We start from the raw sequence: 20,000 nt of genomic DNA, 5'->3' as shown, positions 1-20,000 counted from the left end.
AGTGTGTGTACCCCGAGTGTGTGTGCAGTGAGTGTGTGTGTGTACAGCGAGTGTGTGTACAGTGAGTTTGTGTGTGCAGTGAGTGTGTGTACAGTGAGTGTGTGTACAGTGAGTGTGTGTGCAGTGAGTGTGTGTGTACAGTAAGTTTGTGTGCAGTGAGTGTGTGTACAGTGAGTGTGTGTGCAGTGAATGTGTGTACCCCGAGTGTGTGTGCAGTGAGTGTGTCTGTGTACAGCGAGTGTGTGTACAGCGAGTGTGTGTGCAGTGAGTGTGTGTGTGTGTGTGCAGTGAGTGTGTGTGCAGTGAGTGTGTGTGCAGTGAGTGTGTGTACCCCGAGTGTGTGTGCAGTGAGTGTGTGTGTGAACAGCGAGTGTGTGTACAGTGAGTGTGTGTGCAGTGAGTGTGTGTGTGTGTTTGTGTGTGTGTGTGCAGTGAGTGTGTGTGCAGTGAGTGTGTGTACAGTGAGTGTGTGTGCAGTGAGTGTGTGTGCAGTAAGTGTGTGTACAGCGAGTGTGTACAGTGAGTGTGTGTGTGTACAGTGAGTGTGTGTGCAGTGAGTGTGTGTGTGTGTACACTGAGTGTGTGTGCAGTGAGTGTGTGTGTACAGTGAGTTTGTGTGCAGTGAGTGTGTGTACAGTGAGTGTGTGTGCAGTGAGTGTGTGTACCCCGAGTGTGTGTGCAGTGAGTGTGTGTGTGAACAGCGAGTGTGTTTACAGTGAGTGTGTGTGCAGTGAGTGTGTGTGTGTGTGTGCAGTGAGTGTCTGTGCAGTGAGTGTGTGTGCGGTGAGTGTGTGTACAGTGAGTGTGTGTGCAGTGAGTGTGTGTGCAGTGAGTGTGTGTACAGTGAGTGTGTGTGCAGTGAGTGTATGCAGTGAGTGTGTGTACAGTGACTGTGTGTGCAGTGAGTGTGTGTACAGTGAGTGTGTGTGCAGTGAGTGGGTGTACAGTGAGTGTGTGTGCAGTGACCGTGTGTGCAGTGAGTGGGTGTGTGTGTGTGTGTGTGTGTACAGTGAGTGTGTGTGCAGTGAGTGTGTGTACAGTGAGTGTGTGTGCAGTGACTGTGTGTATAGTGAGTGTGTGTGCAGTGAGTGTGTGTGCAGTGAGTGTGTGTGTGTACAGCGAGTGTGTACAGTGTGTGTGTGTGTGTGTGTGTGTGCAGTGAGTGTGTGTACAGTGAGTGTGTGTGCAGTGAGTGTATGCATTGAGTGTGTGTGCAGTGAGTGTGTGTGTGTGTGTGTGTGTGCAGTGAGTGTGTGTGCAGTGAGTGTGTGTACAGTGAGTGTGTGTGCAGTGAGTGTGTGTGCAGTGAGTGTGTGTGTGTACAGCGAGTGTGTACAGTGTGTGTGTGTGTGTGCAGTGAGTGTGTGTACAGTGAGTGTGTGTGCAGTGAGTGTATGCATTGAGTGTGTGTGCAGTGAGTGTGTGTGTGTGTGTGTGTGTGTGTGTGTGTGTGTGTGTGTGTGTGTGTGTGTGTGTGTGTGCAGTGAGTGTGTGTACAATGGGAGTGTGTATAGTGAGTGTGTGTGCAGTGAGTGTGTGTGCAGTGAATGTGTGTGTACAGCGAGTGTGTACAGTGTGTGTGTGTGTGTGCAGTGAGTGTGTGTACAGTGAGTGTATCCAGTGAGTGTGAGTACAGCGAGTGTGTGTGCAGTGAGTATGTGTACAGTGAGTGTGTGTGCAGTGAGTGTGTGTGCAGTGAGTGCGTGTGTGTGCAGTGAGTGTGTGTGCAGTGAGTGTGTGGACAGTGAGTGTGTGTGCAGTGAGTGTGTGTGTGTGTGCAGTGAGTGTGTGTGCAGTGAGTGTGTGTACAGTGAGTGTGTGTGCAGTGAGTGTGTGTGCAGTAAGTGTGTACAGCGAGTGTGTACAGTGAGTGTGTGTGTGTACAGTGAGTGTGTGTGCAGTGAGTGTGTGTGTGTACACTGAGTGTGTGTGCAGTGAGTGTGTGTGTGTACAGTGAGTTTGTGTGCAGTGAGTGTGTGTACAGTGAGTGTGTGTGCAGTGAGTGTGTGTACCCCGAGTGTGTGTGCAGTGAGTGTGTGTGTGAACAGCGAGTGTGTTTACAGTGAGTGTGTGTGCAGTGAGTGTGTGTGTGTGTGCAGTGAGTGTCTGTGCAGTGAGTGTGTGTGTAGTGAGTGTGTGTACAGTGAGTGTGTGTGCAGTGAGTGTGTGTGCAGTGAGTGTGTGTACAGTGAGTGTGTGTGCAGTGAGTGTGTGTGCAGTGAGTGTGTGTGCAGTGAGTGTATGTGCAGTGAGTGTGTGTACAGTGACTGTGTGTGCAGTGAGTGTGTACAGTGAGTGTGTGTGTACAGTGAGTGTGTGTGCAGTGAGTGTGTGTACAGTGAGTGTGTGTGCAGTGAGTGTGTGTACAGTGAGTGTGTGTGCAGTGACTGTGTGTGCAGTGAGTGGGTGTGTGTGTGTGTGTACAGTGAGTGTGTGTGCGGTGAGTGTGTGTACAGTGAGTGTGTGTGCAGTGACTGTGTGTATAGTGAGTGTGTGTGCAGTGAGTGTGTGTGTGTACAGCGAGTGTGTACAGTGTGTGTGTGTGTGTGTGCAGTGAGTGTGTGTACAGTGCGTGTGTGTGCAGTGAGTGTATGCAGTGAGTGTGTGTGCAGTGAGTGTGTGTGTGTGTGTGTGCAGTGAGTGTGTGCGCAGTGAGTGTGTGTACAGTGAGTGTATGTGTGTGTGTGTGTGTGTGTGTGTGTGCAGTGAGTGTGTGTACAATGGGAGTGTGTATAGTGAGTGTGTGTGCAGTGAGTGTGTGTGCAGTGAGTGTGTGTGTACAGCGAGTGTGTACAGTGTGTGTGTGTGTGCAGTGAGTGTGTGTACAGTGAGTGTATCCAGTGAGTGTGAGTACAGCGAGTGTGTGTGCAGTGAGTATGTGTACAGTGAGTGTGTGTGCAGTGAGTGTGTGTGTACAGTGAATGTGTGTACAGTGAGTGTGTGGACAGTGAGTGTGTGTGCAGTGAGTGTGTGTGCAGTGAGTGTGTGTACAGTGAGTGTGTGTGCAGTGAGTTTGTGTGCAGTGAGTGTCTGTGGAGTGAGTGTGTGTACAGTGAGTTTATGTGCAGTGAGTGTGTGTACAGTGAGTGTGTGTGCAGTGAGTGTGTGTACCCCGAGTGTGTGTGCAGTGAGTGTGTGTGTGTACAGCAAGTGTGTGTACAGTGAGTGTGTGTGTGCAGTGAGTGTGTGTACAGTGAGTGTGTGTACAGTGAGTGTGTGTGCAGTGAGTGTGCGTGTACAGTAAGTTTGTGTGCAGTGAGTGTGTGTACAGTGAGTGTGTGTGCAGTGAATGTGTGTACCCCGAGAGTGTGTGTGCAGTGAGTGTGTGTGTGTACAGCGAGTGTGTGTACAGCGAGTGTGTGTGCAGTGAGTGTGTGTGTGTGTGTGTGTGTGCAGTGAATGTGTGTGCAGTGAGTGTGTGTGCAGTGAGTGTGTGTACCCCGAGTGTGTGTGCAGTGAGTGTGTGTGTGAACAGCGAGTGTGTGTACAGTGAGTGTGTGTGCAGTGAGTGTGTGTGTGTGTGTTTGTGTGTGTGTGTGCAGTGAGTGTGTGTGCAGTGAGTGTGTGTACAGTGAGTGTGTGTGCAGTGAGTGTGTGTGCAGTAAGTGTGTGTACAGCGAGTGTGTACAGTGAGTGTGTGTGTGTACAGTGAGTGTGTGTGCATTGAGTGTTTGTGTACACTGAGTGTGTGTGCAGTGAGTGTGTGTGTGTACAGTGAGTTTGTGTGCAGTGAGTGTGTGTACAGTGAGTGTGTGTGCAGTGAGTGTGTGTACCCCGAGTGTGTGTGCAGTGAGTGTGTGTGTGAACAGCGAGTGTGTTTACAGTGAGTGTGTGTGCAGTGAGTGTGTGTGTGTAGTGAGTGTGTGTACAGTGAGTGTGTGTGCAGTGAGTGTGTGTGCAGTGAGTGTGTGTACAGTGAGTGTGTGTGCAGTGAGTGTGTGTGCAGTGAGTGTGTGTACAGTGAGTGTATGCAGTGAGTGTGTGTACAGTGAGTGTGTGTGCAGTGAGTGTGTGTACAGTGAGTGTGTGTGCAGTGACTGTGTGTGCAGTGAGTGGGTGTGCAGTGACTGTGTGTACAGTGAGTGTGTGTGCAGTGAGTGTGTGTACAGTGAGTGTGTGTGCAGTGACTGTGTGTGCAGTGAGTGGGTGTGCAGTGAGTGTGTGTACAATGAGAGTGTGTATAGTGAGTGTGTGTGCAGTGAGTGTGTGTGCAGTGAGTGTGTGTGTGTACAGCGAGTGTGTACAGTGTGTGTGTGTGTGTGCAGTGAGTGTGTGTACAGTGAGTGTGTGTACAGTGAGTGTATGCAGTGAGTGTGTGTACAGCGAGTGTGTGAAAAGTGAGTGTGTGTGCAGTGAGTGTGTGTACAGTGAGTGTGTGTGCAGTGAGTGTGTGTGTACAGTGAATGTGTGTACAGTGAGTGTGTGGACAGTGAGTGTGTGTGCAGTGAGCTTGTGTGTGTGTGTGCAGTGAGTGTGTGTGCAGTGAGTGTGTGTACAGTGAGTGTGTGTGCAGTGAGTGTGTGTGCAGTGAGTGTGTGTGGAGTGAGTGTGTGTACAGTGAGTTTGTGTGCAGTGAGTGTGTGTACAGTGAGTGTGTGTGCAGTGTGTGTACCCCGAGTGTGTGTGCAGTGAGTGTGTGTGTGTGTACAGCGAGTGTGTGTACAGTGAGTGTGTGTGCAGTGAGTGTGTGTGTGCAGTGAGTGTGTGTGCAGTGAGTGTGTGCGTGTACAGTGAGTTTGTGTGCAGTGAGTGTGTGTACAGTGAGTGTGTGTGCAGTGAGTGTATGTACCCCGAGTGTGTGTGCAGTGAGTGTGTGTGTGTACAGCGAGTGTGTGTACAGTGAGTGTGTGTGTGTGCAGTGAGTGAGTGTGTGTGTGTGTGTGTGTGTGTGTGTGTGTGTGCAGTGAGTGTGTGTGTGTGTGTGCAGTGAGTGTGTGTGCAGTGAGTGTGTGTGTAGTGAGTGTGTGTACAGTGAGTGTGTGTGCAGTGAGTGTGTGTGCAGTGAGTGTATGTACAGTGAGTGTGTGTGCAGTGAGTGTGTGTGCAGTAAGTGTGTGTGTACAGCGAGTGTGTACAGTGAGTGTGTGTGTACAGTGAGTGTGTGTGCAGTGAGTGTGTGTACAGTGAGTGTGTGTGCAGTGAGTGTGTGTACAGTGAGTGTGTGTGCAGTGAGTGTGTGTGCAGTGAGTGTATGTGCAGTGAGTGTGTGTACAGCGAGTGTGTGTACAGCGAGTGTGTGTAAAGTGAGTGTGTGTTCAACGATCACGGAGAAGAAAAAGAGGGAGAGAAAGAGCAGAGGGTGGGAGGGAGAATGAGAAGAACGGGAAATAAAAGAGGTAATGCTGGGGCTTAGTCTGAGAGGTACTAGGGACAAACACACACACTCACGGCGATCTGAAAGTGCACTAAAGTGATGTGACGGACAGAGGAGCTGGGAGGGAGGCAGGGAGACAGGGAGGCAGGGAGGTAGCGAGGCAGGCAGGCAGGCAGGCAGGCAGGCAGGCAGGCAGGCAGGCAGGCAGGCAGGCAGGCAGGCAGGCAGGCAGGCAGGCAGGCAGGCAGGCAGGCAGGCAGGGAGAAGATGGTATTTGACTCCCAGGGGAAAGATCTAACGAGGGCAGTGGAGCAGCAAGACTGGACTGGACACAGGCATGTTATCACCCACTCACAGCACTCCGTTATTCATCCATCCATCCATCCATCCATCTGGCACTACGGCCGTGTCGAAATCTGTCTTGTATACTAATGACTAAAACTTCATACTACAGTTTCCCGCCATTTGATGAGCCGAAAAGAGTATTACATTATCTCTCACTCCCTCTCATGGTAACTCCCTGGACCACGCCCCCCCCCCCCCTCCTGATTACCCCACACCCATACCCTCTGTCCTCCTCCTCTATCTCAGGCCTCTTCCCCTCTATCTCTTTACGTTTGGTGGTGCGTGCATATGTATGAGCGTGTGTGTGTGTGTGTGTGTGTGTGTGTGTGTATGTGTGTGTGTGTACATGTGTGTGATGTAGACTCACCTCATAGTGTGCTGTGCGTTGCGACTCGGAGATGAGCTGGGCGTTACAGATGTTGCAGTAACTCTCTGTGAACAGTCCTCCTTCCACCACCCCTGCCGACTTCATCTGAAGACATGCACACATAGAATAAACATACACACTTAAACCAATGTATCACCTTGTTAGGATACAGTGCATACAGTGCACAGTCAGAATACACCAAATCTGAATACTCTAAAACAAATCTAGGAGACTTGTCAGCTCTGAAAATCCACCAGAAAGTGACAGAGGATCTATTTTATTAAAATTATCTTTTTTTGCAGCAATGACAAGGTACAGTCTGTATTGATGGAAAGACGTATGAGAGAGGTGAAGTAGGGTAAAGTTGAAAACAATGACAAGCATCATTAAACTCCTGAGCGAACATATGCCAATCAAAGCATCTCTCATATTCTGTAGTTAAAAAACTTTCATTTATTATTGATTGACAGGTTAGATCCAACCAACCTGCAAATTAAACATGATAATTTCATCTCCACATTAATTAAGATGACATCACGACTGATAGAACATCATAATCTGCCCAAATATCTCCACTCCCACTGTGGGTATAACATGTTGCATGGAGGTTTGTCTGAGTAGACTGACTCGTTTATGAAGGCAATCGGTGATGAGATTAATTAAATGATAGTGGGAGAGGGGGGGGGGGGGGGCAGAGAGAGAGAGAGATGGGGGAGTGGGGAGATGGGAAGAGAGAGGGGGGGGGGGCGGGGAGATGGGGAGAGAGAGATGGGGAGAGAGAGAGGGAAAGAAAGACATGATCATTACCATCGTTATCTCACTTCACTTTAGCAACAGTGGCTTTGTCATTCATGCTAATAAAGCTTATCTGAATCAGAATATGAGAGAGAGAGAGAGAGAGAGAGAGAGAGAGAGAAAGAGAGAGCGAGAGAGAGAAAGAGAGCGAGAGAGAGAGAGAGAGATATGGGGGAGAGAAAAAGAGAGAGAGCGAGAGAGAGAGAGAGAGAGATATGGGGGAGAGAAAAAGAGAGAGAGCGAGAGAGAGAGAGAGAGAGCGAGAGAGAGAGAGAGAGATGGGGGAGAGAAAAAGAGAGACCGGGGGGAGCGGGGAGATAGAGGGGGAGAGAAAAAGAGAGAGACCGGGGGGAGCGGGGAGATGGGGAGAGAGAGGGGGGGAGAAAAAGAGAGAGAGCGAGAGAGAGCGAGAGAGAGAGAGAGAGAGATGGGGGAGAGAAAAAGAGAGACCGGGGGGAGCGGGGAGATAGAGGGGGAGAGAAAAAGAGAGAGACCGGGGGGAGCGGGGAGAGAGAGGGGGAGAGAAAAAGAGAGAGACCGGGGGGAGCGGGGAGATGGGGAGAGAGAGGGGGGGAGAAAAAGAGAGAGACCGGGGGGAGCGGGGAGATGGGGAGAGAGAGGGGGGGAGAAAAAGAGAGAGACCGGGGGGAGCGGGGAGATGGGGAGAGAGAGGGGGGGAGAAAAAGAGAGAGACCGGGGGGAGCGGGGAGATGGGGAGAGAGAGGGGGAGAGAAAAAGAGAGACCGGGGGGAGCGGGGAGATGGGGAGAGAGAGGGGGAGAGAAAAAGAGAGAGACCGGGGGGAGCGGGGAGATGGGGAGAGAGAGGGGGGGAGAAAAAGAGAGAGACCGGGGGGAGTTGAGAGAGACAGGATGGGAAAGACAAAGAAAGTGTGTGTGTGAGAGAGAGTGAGAGAGATATGTTTATGTTTTTTATTTTCCCTTCTGTACTTTAACTATTAGCACATAATTGCAACACTGTAAATATACATAATGACATGAAATGTATTTTTTATTTTGGAACTGTTTTGTGTGTAATTCTGACTGTTCATTTTTTATTGTTTATTTCACTTTTGTTTATCCATTTCACTTGCTTTGGCAATGTAAACATATGTTTCCCATGCAAATAAAGCCCTTGAATTGAATTGAGAGCGAGCCAATGGTATGTACAGTACCAGATGCTCAGCAGGCTCTGCTCACACTTACTGGTCTGAAGCCAAAAAACATGACTAACAACATTGGACACTTTATGGAACACAAAGCCTTCACTATCTCACCCTGGAAAATCCAAGGCCTGAGGTCATCTGACTTTGGCCTAAAGAGCCGGAACCTGGACTTCACCAAAGAAATCAGAAATACAGATATTGTCATCCTACAAGAGGAGATGGACCCACTGGTTACAGAGAGCTGGTAGGTTACAGAGAGCTGGTATTCCCATCCACCAAACTACCAGGTGTGAAACAGGGAAGGTACTCAGGGGGTAAGCTAATTTGGTATAGAGCAGACCTAAAACACTCTATTAAATTAATCAAAACAGGAACATTCTATATTTTGCTAGAAATTCGAAAAATAATTTGAAAACAAACTAAATTTTGATAAACTCCCATATCTACTGGGTGAAATACCACAGTGTGCCAGTACAGCAGCAATATTTGTGACCTGTTGCCACAAGAAAAGAGCAACCTGTGAAAAACAAACATTTTTGTAAATACAACCCATATTTATGTTTATTTATTTTCCCTTTGTACTTTAACTATTTGCACATATGACATTTGAAATGTCTTTATTCTTTTGAAACTTTTGTGAGTGTAATGTTTACTGTACATGTTTTTATTGTTTAATTATCTTTTGCTTATTATCTATTTCACTTGCTTTGGCAGAGTAAACATATGTTTCCCATGCCAATAAAGCCCTTAAATCGAATTGAAGTGAAAGACGCTGGAGAGAGAGAGAGAGACTGGGGGAAGTTGAGAGAGACAGACAGTGTGTGAGAGAGAGAGAGGGAGAGAGGGATAGAAAGAGATTATCATTACCATCTTTATCTCACTTCACTTTAGCAACAGTGGTTTTGTCATTCATGCTAATAAAGCTTATCTGAATCTGAATATGAGAGAGAGAGAGAGAGAGAGAGGAGAGAGAGAGAGAGAGAGAGAGAGAGAGAGAAAGAGGAGGGAGGGAAAGAGAGACCGAGTGGAGTTGCCTCCAACGACCTTGTCACAACTTAACTGATTAGCTCTAATGCATTAAAAAGGAAATAAATTCCACAAATTAACTATTAAGAAGGCACACCTGTTAATTGAAATGCATTACAGGTGACTACCTCATAAAGCTGGTTTAGATAATGCCAAGAGTGTGCAAAGCTGTCATGAAGGCAAAGGGTGGCTACTTTGAAGAATCATAAATATAAAATATACTTTGATTTGATTAACACTTTTTTTGGTTACTACATGATTCCATACATGTTATTTCATAGCAGTGATGTCTTCACTATTATTCTACATTGTAGAAAATAGTAAAAATAAAGAAAAACCCTTGAATAAGTAGGTGTTTTAAAACTTTTGACCGGTAGTGTATCTTTGGATGAATGCTAGCAAAGGCACTACACAACGCAACACAACACAAAATACATGAATTGCACTATAATGGTGACAAACGGTGCCGACAACCTCTTAGGTCCTACATAAAGTTTCCCCAACAGCACAGCTTTCTTTTCAGCACCATGGAGTGAATCCTTACCACCGCTACACCTGGCTATCAGCAGAGCCTTGTCTGGCAGCAAAACAGTTCATTCAGTCTCATTTTCTGGCTTTTTTAAAAAACCTTGCTGATATGGCTGAACCGCTTAAACAAATGTGGTTTCTACTGACAGTTTGTACAAACTATGGTATAAGGCACATATGTCAGAGTCAAGGCCCGCGGGCCACATCCGGCCCGCAAGAAGGTTTTTTACGGCCCCTGGGATGATCTTGATTTATTATTAGAACCGGCCCGCAGCAAGCCGGCAGCCCGCAGATCTTTTACACGCACCAATACTACATTTCCCACAATGCAAAGGTGACGCACCGAGCAGTAGGCTGCTTCATTTCAATATTTATTGGCACAGCAGTCGTCAGCATCACAGTAAAATTAACTTTCAGATACCCATCAAAAATGGCAAAACGGAAGGTGGATACTGAGAACCGGGGGTTTCAAACAAGGTGGGAGTCGGAGTATATGTTCACGAAGGTAGCTGGAAAACCTGTGTGTCTTCTGTGTGGAGAAAGTGTGGCGGTACTGAAAGAGTATAATCTGAGACGACATTATGAAACGAAACACGCGGACAAAAACAAGAATATGGACATGGAACAAAGGCTACAAAAGGCAGAGGAATTAAAACGAGGCCTCAAATCTCGACAGGCTCTGTTCAAAAAAGCCAAATCACAAGGCCAGGCTGCTGTCAAGGCCAGTTTTATTTTGGCAGAAGAGATCGCTAAATCAGCCCGGCCATTTACGGAGGGGGATTTCATCAAAAACTGCATGATTAAAGTTTGTGACGAAGTTTGCCCAGAAAAAAGGCAACTCTTTTTAAATGTGAGTCTGAGCAGAAACACCATTGCCGAGAGAGTAGACCAGTTGTCCATCAATCTAAAAGAGCAGCTTGTGAAAAAGGGAAAAGATTTTATTGCATATTCCTTGGCTGTGGATGAGAGCACCGACATTTCTGACATTGCCCAGTTGTCAATTTTCATCCGCGGAGTGGACTCCAACCTAAGCGTGACAGAGGAGTTTTTGGCTTTACGTCCTATGCATGGCACAACTACGGGGCATGATTTGTATGAAGAGGTGTCAAGATGTGTAAATGAGATGGAGCTGCCTTGGGAAAAACTCGTGGGTTTGACAACCGACGGAGCACCTGCGATGTGTGGACACAGGAGCGGACTGGTGGCGAAGATACGGGAAAAGATGCAAGAGGAAAACGCGACAGGTGAGCTGACAGCTTATCATTGTATCATACACCAGGAAGCGTTGTGCGGTAAAGCCTTGAAAATGGAGCATGTAATGAGCATCATCACGCGCACAGTTAACTTTATCAGGGCCAAAGGTTTGAATCACCGCCAGTTCAAGGCATTTCTGACGGAGTTAGAAACGGAGCATGGTGATTTGCCTTATCACACAGAGGTGCGATGGCTAAGCCAGGGAAAGGTGCTTCAAAGATGTTTCGAGCTTCGTGAGGAGATTTGTCTGTTCTTGGACAGCAAAGGGAAAGACACAACACAACTCCGAGACGAAATGTTTCTGTGTGAAATGGCTTTTCTGTGTGACATTACGAGTCATCTGAATGCAATAAACTTGCAGCTGCAGGGTCGGGATCGTGTCATCTCTGATATGTACAGTACAGTGAAGGCATTTAAAACCAAACTGACTCTGTGGGAGACGCAGATGCGGAAAGAAAATTTGAGCCACTTTCCCAGCTGCCAGACCATGAAAGAGAAGCTCTCTACCAGTGCGTTCCCGAGCACACAGTTGGCTGATAAAATAGGTATGCTTGCCGCTGACTTTCGACGCCGATTTGCTGACTTTGAAGCACAAAAAAGCAGGTTGGAACTGCTCGGTAACCCATTTGCTGTTGACGTGGAAAGCTCACCACCAAACCTCCAAATGGAGTTGATTGACCTCCAATGCAATGATGCACTGAGGGCAAAATATGCGGCAGTGGGTGCTGCGGAGTTCGCCCGTTTCCTCCCCGGCACAATGCCCCAGCTGCGCATCCAGGCTGCTCAAACGTTGTCTATGTTTGGCAGCACATACCTGTGTGAACAACTGTTTTCTTTGATGAACCTGAACAAAACATCACACAGAAGTCGACTTACTGCTGAACACCTCCACTCAATTCTGAGGATTTCTTCAGCTCAGAGCCTTACCCCGAACATTGATGAACTTGTGGAAAAGATGGGACACCACCAAGTATCACCCTCAACCTCAAACAAGTGAACATTACTGTGCAATCACATATTTAGAGTTTTTACTCAGTTCAAGTTTAAAAGTTAAAATTTAATATTTGTTTTCACTGCATGTTACTTCTCCTTAAACAAAGTGTTGTTTTTGATTAATAGATTTTTGCACTTTATTTTTTTGTATTTCAATCCAATTATATTTTAAAAATATTTCAGTTGAGTGGATGATAGAAAATTGCTATTATTGTTTTTTCTTTGAAGTAAATTTAGCCCACTTTTGCTAAAATAGAAAATATAGTCTACTGATGGTGCCTTGAATACCGGTTTCTTTCATTTAATGTTCATGTTATGGGGATATTTATATAAAGGAAATTTGTCTTTTGTGTCTGTTGAAAATTAAAGATTACTGACAGAGCCATAAGAAAATATTGCTTTATTTATCTGATCATATTGTAATATATTTGTTAGGTTTTCAGTAGGTTCAATTAGGTTCACTAGACTATATGCGTCATTTAAACATTTTTCAATGAACATTCGAACAGTCCGGCCCTCGTCTTGTAGCTGATTTTTTTATTTGGCCCTCCGTCCATTTGACTTTGACACCCCTGGTATAAGGGAACGATGAGTGGATAAGAGGCAATCCTGTGACGGCTTTCTTCCGTCGAAGGAGAGGAGGACCAAAATGCAGTGTGGTTAGAGTTCATGTTTTTTAATAAGAAAAACTAAACAAGAACACAAATACAAAATAACAAATGTGGCAAAACCGAAACAGTCCTATCTGGTGCAGAGAACTCAAAGACAGGAAACAACCACCCACAAAACCCAACACAAAACAGGCTACCTAAATATGGTTCCCAATCAGAGACAATGACTAACACCTGCCTCTGATTGAGAACCATATCAGGCCAAACATAGAACTAGACAAACTAGACATACAACATAGAATGCCCACCCAGCTCACGTCCTGACCAACACTAAAACAAGGAAAACACACAAGAACTATAGTCAGAACGTGACAAATCCATAATTTCCATTAAGACATTAATGAGCGAGCTAGGACACACATAGTAAATATAACTATTTGTTCATAACTTTTGAAATGTACAGAATTCAGAACATGGGACGTTCTTACAGTTTTCTCCCTGCACACCAAGTCAGAACCGTAGGATAAATAAAAGGGGCATATATGCAGACAATGCCCTGAAGGACGCTTCGACACTGCTGGGAATACAGATATGCATCTGTTGGTCACAGATACCTTACAATAAAAAGTAGGTGTGTGGATCAGAAAACCTGTTAGTATCTGGTGTGACCATACTTTTCATGAAATCCAAATAAAAATCCATTTAAATGACAGGTTGTAATGCAACAAAATAGGAAAAATGCCAAGGGGGGTGAATACTTTCACAAGGCACTGTACATGATAATTGCCGCAAACCAGTAAAGATTACTCTTTAATTGGTTAAATAACTATTAACTATAACAAGATTCTGTTTCAAGAACACTTCAAGAGAGCAACTCCTGACTGAACCGTCACACACTTGCACGCACGCACATCCGGGCATGCGAAGGCAGGCACACGCACATACATGCACGCACACGCCAGACTTTTTACCTTGCATTAAACTGGGTGCTGCTTTTGTTCTGCCTGATAAATGATACAAATGTAGCTGTTTTTTCCAACATGATGAAATATTCATAGATATTAAATATTTCATATTAATAACAGCGAGTGGCTACCCAGGGTATGTATAGTGGGTAGAAGAAACAGTGTTTCTTTAGAGAGTGGAGATGCACCGATTTATTCACTAGGGAGGTTCACACTCAGTATCTGTACTGTAGTACAAAACAAATACTGGCCATATCATTGCAAAAAGTGGTTAGCAAACTTGTTAACTTTGTGACCCATGGAAAATAAGTTTGCTGACACCACCAAATGATTTAGTTGAAAACAAATGTGTGGGTGTTGTAGAGATGTACTGATTCACCGAAATGCATCGGTCCCCCTTTCAGATGATTAAGATATGAATGTATCAGTCCGCAGGAGCCCAAACAGATCCAAATGTAGCATGAATCGATCTTGAAATGGATTAAAACGTCACAAACTGCCGGTTCACTATCGTTTGATATAACTTTATTTCCCCCGTCCGAAAATACCTCTAATCTGTTGTGACTGAATTGATGCGTCGACTCTGTCAGTGGTCTATTGAACTAAGCATGTAAATATGTATGACAGTCAGTCAGGTAACATGTGCAAACAGAGCGCAGCTGCTCGTGCCATCATGAGCCAATCCCTAATCTAATATACACATACATATCTGTGCGGCACCTTCAGCATTCAAAAGCTTGTAAAACGCCTTCCGCAATGTCAAATTATAGGCTTTATTAGTTGGGTGATAACCAATGTAATTTGCTGGGTCATTGTTACCGAATGCGCTGTAGAAAATGTTGGTTTACCTGCAGAGTTGTGAAGGCTACCTGAGTGGACACAACTCACATCTTGCTGATTGGACATTGAACTGCTGATTGGGGTTTTCATTTGCCAGGTTCACCATATGAAACATTTTTGCTTTTTTCAAATGGTCTAAACAATTAGCTTTTTGGACGTGGGTGAAATCCAAAACTGTGCTATATTATTTGGTCATAGATTATTTCTAAATATTGACATATTACTAGCTAAAAAAACTAACAATTATCTGCTAAAATGAGAAGATAATCAGTGAGCATCAGTGGTAGATGCTCAGTCTGCCCTATGGCTCAGGTGCCTGCCTACACACACACACACCCACACCCACACACACACACACACACACACACACACACACACACACACACACACACACACACAGTCTTGTGCAGCTAAACAAAATTCAGTTAAATTCAAAATCCTATTTTCCATAAACCCTAACCCTATACCTAACCCGTACTCTTACCCTAACCCTAACCTTAACTCAAAAACCTAACCTTGACCATAACCATAAACCTAAACCTAACCCTAGCTCCTAACCCTGACACTAATTCTAACATTAATTCTAACCTTTAAACATAACACTAATTCCAACCTTAACCCTAAACACCCTAGAAATAGCATTTGACCTAATGCGGACAAACAAAATGTCCCAAGTTGGTCAAATTTTTTTTGATTATTATTCTTCTGGGGACTTCTGGTCCCCGCAAGAATAGTTAAACACGACCACACACACACACACACACACGCACACACTTTTGAACAGTACTTGCAGTTGAAAGCATCTGAGTTCTATCCCCTATTGGTTCACAATTCTAAACTTCGGGGAAAGGGGAAGTGGAACAAAATCCAATAATAAATGTCAATCACCCTGCCAAACATTTTTGTAGCCGCTGCAGTGGTGGCGCTCTCCACTACCGGGGTGCTGAAATAGATTCAACAATACTCCGGCCCGATGAACTTGGTCCTGTCCATGTATACCTATTAGGCCAGTATTTCTGGGCGTTCAAATGTTTTTTCCTAGTTCCCTGTTGTTTTGAACGCTTCGCGTATGAACCGAAAATGATCATATGTAGCCCCAACCAGTGACCTTTCACTACAGTGGAGAGCCGGAGTGTTGTTGTTTCGGGATAACGTTAGCTAGATAAGTAGGTAGCATTTGGAACAAAGTATTTGGAGAAAACTTGAGTTAACCATAGGCCTAAGCAATTATCAATTGAAGAGTCACCTGAGGTTTGAGAGGAATGGCAGATGCAGTAGCGGAATACAGTGCTGAGGCAGAGGGCTGACAATGAGGACTACTGGCTAGCTACTACTCTGAACTGTGTATAGTGAGCTTTCTGGCACCCAGAGCTGCCGAGGCATCATCCAAGAGGGTTCCACACATTGCGAAGGAGAAGTCCAGTGGCTACAAGACTCAGGCTGGTTCCCAGATTAGCCCTCAACAAGATCATCACCAGACTCCATCTTCATCAACCATCTCCCTGACCACCTTTCTCTGATCAAGCCATGAAGCGTCCCTCTCAATCTTTGCAGGATGCACTCGAAGACCTGGCCTCTTTTCGTTTAGTTTGCTTTTGATGCACTTTGAGATTGTTATGAAAAGAGCTATAGAAATCAAAACAATCATTGTACCAAAGATAGTTTATTTTGTTGAGTAGAGCAAAAAGCTCTGACACGTACACTGAAAAAATGTATATAGCAAAAGCAGTGTGCAGGTTTATTTTTTCTTTCATGTTATCTAATTGTTACCATGCACCTGCAACAAGATGATGCTCAGATGTGTGAGTGTATTTTTTAATGTTGAAATTTTGAAAGTAAAACACACCAACAGTCGATGTACCCGATATCAATTTGTATTTATTTTTTTCAAACAAGAAACACTTTTCAATGAAGACTTCACTAAAATCAGTACAAAATTAATAAATAATAGCTATAAATAAAATACATACAAAATATATAAAACTACTCCTTAATCATGACCTCTAAAATGTCCATTGGGCATACCTCCCTGGCAATCACCGCCTTCTCCCACTCCTTCTCCAGTGTCCACATTTGGACCCTTATGAAGGGGATAGGAGCCCACATCTGCACCTAGGGATGATTAGGGGATGATGAACGGTGGGGTGATGGAGTGGCAGCCACCCAGCGCCTCATGCATCACAGCATACCACTTCCAGGATGCGTCTGTGGCCTAACCCAGTGCTGACTCTGGTGGGGGGAGCTTTCAACTCCTGAACAATATGGAATACTTGCACCTTAATAACATGTCCAGTACCAGTCAAAAGTTTGGACAAACCTATTCATTCAAGGGTTATTCTTTATTTGTATTAGGTTTTACATTGTAGACGAATAATGAAGACATCAAAACTATGAAATAACACATGAAATCAGGTGGTAACCAAAAAAGTGTTAAACAAATCAGAATCAAATCTTCAAAGTAGCCACTCTTTGCCTTGATGACAGCTATGCACACTCTTGGCATTCTCTCAACCAGCATCGCATGGAAAGGTTTTCCAACAGTCTTGAAGTAGTACCCACATATGCTGAGCACTTGTTGGCTGCTTTTCCTTCACTTTGTGGACCAACTCACCCCAAATTGGGTTGAGGTCGGGTGATTGTGGAGGCCAGGTCATCTGATGCAGAACTCCATCACTCTCTTTCTTGATCAAATAGCCCTTACACAGCCTGGAGGTGTGTTGGATCATTGTCCTGTTGAAAAACAAATGATAGTCCCACTAAGCGCTGTTACTTGAACTCTGTGAAGCATTTATTTGGGCTGCAAGTTCTGAGGCTGTTAACTCTAATGAACTTATCCTCTGCAGTATTTTTTATTTTATTTTATTTAACCTTTTTAACTAGGCAAGTCAGTTAAGAACAAATTCTTATTTATAATGACGGCCTACCAAAAGGGGCTGGGATTTCAAATAAAAAATAAAATTCAAATATAGGATAAAACATACATCACGACAAGAAACATCACAACACTACATAAAGAGAGACCTAAGACAACAACATAGCATGGCAGCAACACATAACACAGCATTGTAGCAACACAACATGACAACATTGTAGCAACACAACATGGCAACAGAACAACATGGTAGCAGCACAAAACATGGTACAAACGTTATTAGGCACAGACAACAGCACAAAGGGCAAGAAGGAAGAGACAACAATACATCACCTGAAGCAGCCACAGCTGTCAGTAAGTGTCCATCATTGAGTCTTTGAATGAAGAGATGGAGATAAAACTGTCCAGTTCGAGTGTTTGTTGCAGCTTGTTCCAGTCGTTAGCTGCAGCGAACTGAAAAGAGGAGCGACCCAGGGATGCGTGTGCTTTGGGGACCTTTAACAGAATGTGACTGGCAGAACGAGTGTTGTATGTGGAGGATGAGGGCTGCAGTAGGTATCTCAGATAAGGGGGAGTGAGCACTAAGAAGGTTTTATAAATATACAACAACTAGTGGGTCTTGCGACAGGTATACAGAGATGACCAGTTTACAGAAGAGTATAGAGTGCAGTGATGTGTCCTATAAGGGACATTTGGTAGCAAATCTGATGGCTGAATGGTAAAGAACATCCAGCCCCGCGAGAGCACCCTTACCAGCCAATCTACAAATTACGTCTCGATAATCTAGCATGGGTAGGATGGTGATCTGAATCAGGGTTAGTTTGGCAGCTGAGGTGAAAGAGGAACGATTACGATAGAGGAAACCAAGTCTAGATTTAACTTTAGTCTGCAGCTTTGATATGTGCTGAGAGAAGGACAGTGCCATACTCCCAAGTACTTGTATGAGGTGACTACCTCAAGCTCTAAACCCCCAGAGGTAGTGATCACACTGGTGGGGAGAGGGGCATTCTGCTTAACAAGCCACCTTTGTTTTGGAGGTTAATCAGAACAAGGTTAATTAAGGGCAGTGAAAGCTTGTTGGACACTAAGAAAACTTTTTTATAGAGTGTTTAACACAAAACCAGCTGAGTATAAGATTGTACCATCTGCATATAAATGCATGAGAGAGCTTCCTACTGCCTCAGCTATGTTGTTGTCGTTACTCATTGTGTATTTATTATCACTTTTTAATTACTTTCATATTATTTCTCTATTTTCTTACTATTACCACTGTTGGGAAGGGCATTTCACTGTTAGTCTACACCTGTTGTTTACGAAGCATGACGAGAAAACATTTATTTGATTTTCCGACACTTACTTTGTCCATATAAACCATTGCACTGTTCACTCACACACACACACACACACACACACACACACACACACACACACACACACACACACACACACACACACACACACACAACACGCCCACAAATTCAAACTGACTCATTCATACACACACACTCACATAAAATCATCATATACAGTGCAATCGGAAAGTATTCAGACCCCTTGACTGTTGATACATTTTGTTATGTTACAGCCTTATTCTAAAATGGATAAAATTGTTTTCAACCTCATCAATCTACACATTATAATGTCAAAACAAAAACAGGTTTTTAGAAATGTTTGCACATTTATATAAATCAAAACCCTGAAATATCACATGTATATAAGAATTTAGACACTTTACTCAGTACTTTGTTGAAGCACCTTTGGCAGCAATTACAGCCTCAGGTTTTCTTGGGTACACAAGCTTGGCACACATGTATTTGGGGAATTTCTCCCATTCTTCACTGCAGATCCTCTCAAGCTCTGTCAGGTTGGATGGGGAGCATCGCTGCACAGCTATCTTCAGGTCTCTCCAGAGTTGTTCAATCTCGTTCAAGTCCGGGCTCTGGTGCCAGGTTTCCTCCAGACATGACGCTTGGCATTCAGGCCAAATAGTTCAATCTTGGTTTCATCAGACCAGAGAATCTTGTTTCTCATGGTCTGAGAGTCATTTAGGAACCTTTTGGCAAACTCCAAGCGGACTGTCATGTCCCTTTCTAAAATGTCAAAAAAATTGTTTTCGCTTTGTCATTGGGTATTCATAGGGTATTGTGAAAAAAATATATTTAATCAATTTTAGAATAAGGCTGTAACTTAACAAAATGTGGAAAAAGTCAAGGGGTCTGAATACTTTTCGAATGCACTGTATGCTGCTGCTACTTTTTTATCCTGTATCCTGATGCCGAGTCACCTTACCCCAATACACATCTACGCCTATCGCTCCAGTATCCCTGCACATTGTAAATATGGTATTGGCACTGACCCTGGAACTTGTGTTTCCTTGTTCTACGTTACTTTTTTATAGTACTACTGATGTTGATTCCTGCATTGTTGGGAAAGAACTTGCTAGAAAGGCATTTCACTCTAGTTGTGCACGTGGCATCAGTGTTTTCTTCTCCCGGTACCTGATCAATTATTTTCAAAAACCTTGTCGTAGCCGTCCTTGTCGTTCCCTGAATCCGTTTCAATCGTGCAAGTTGGCCGACCATGTTTTTTCCTGGTTAACTTCACATTCACAAAATAGTCCTCACTATCAATTTTTCTTGTCGTTTTCTTCAAGGAATCCTTCCTTCCTGGGTTTCGGCACCAATTTGGTGGTGTTTAATCTGTAAATCTTTGAAACAGTACTTGCAGTTGAAAATAATCTGTGTTTTATTCCCTATTCGTTTACCATTCTAAACTTTGGGGATAGGGGGAGTGGAACAAAATCCAATCATAAATGCCATTCATCCTGTCAGCCCTTTCCACACAGGTGTGTGGCATCTCCTCTTAATGAGGGCTGTTGGGGGCTGGGCGTGCCCGCTGCAGTGGTGGAACTCTCCACTGGGGCTGA

The 20,000-nt window shown here is 44.6% G+C and overlaps 2 long non-coding RNA genes across 5 annotated transcripts in view; one reads left to right on the top strand and one right to left on the bottom strand.

The window, feature by feature from the left end:
• LOC149972554 (uncharacterized) overlaps positions 1 to 20,000 on the top strand; it is a 365,695-nt gene that overhangs the window by 187,777 nt on the left and 157,918 nt on the right. The gene's annotated exons all lie outside the window — the stretch shown is intronic.
• Positions 1 to 20,000, bottom strand: part of LOC110503110 (uncharacterized) — a 62,234-nt gene that overhangs the window by 7,076 nt on the left and 35,158 nt on the right. The window contains exon 2 of the long non-coding RNA XR_016491038.1: positions 6,027 to 6,131. This is a non-coding gene — a long non-coding RNA (uncharacterized LOC110503110). The remainder of the gene's footprint in view (positions 1 to 6,026; positions 6,132 to 20,000) is intronic.

Source organism: Oncorhynchus mykiss, chromosome 23 (assembly GCF_057628025.1).
Source record: "Oncorhynchus mykiss isolate SJ-2025 chromosome 23, ASM5762802v1, whole genome shotgun sequence".
Lineage (NCBI taxonomy): Eukaryota > Metazoa > Chordata > Actinopteri > Salmoniformes > Salmonidae > Oncorhynchus > Oncorhynchus mykiss.
The sequence above is the reverse complement of the archived record's forward strand: the minus strand, read 5'-3'. Positions and strand labels throughout refer to the sequence as shown.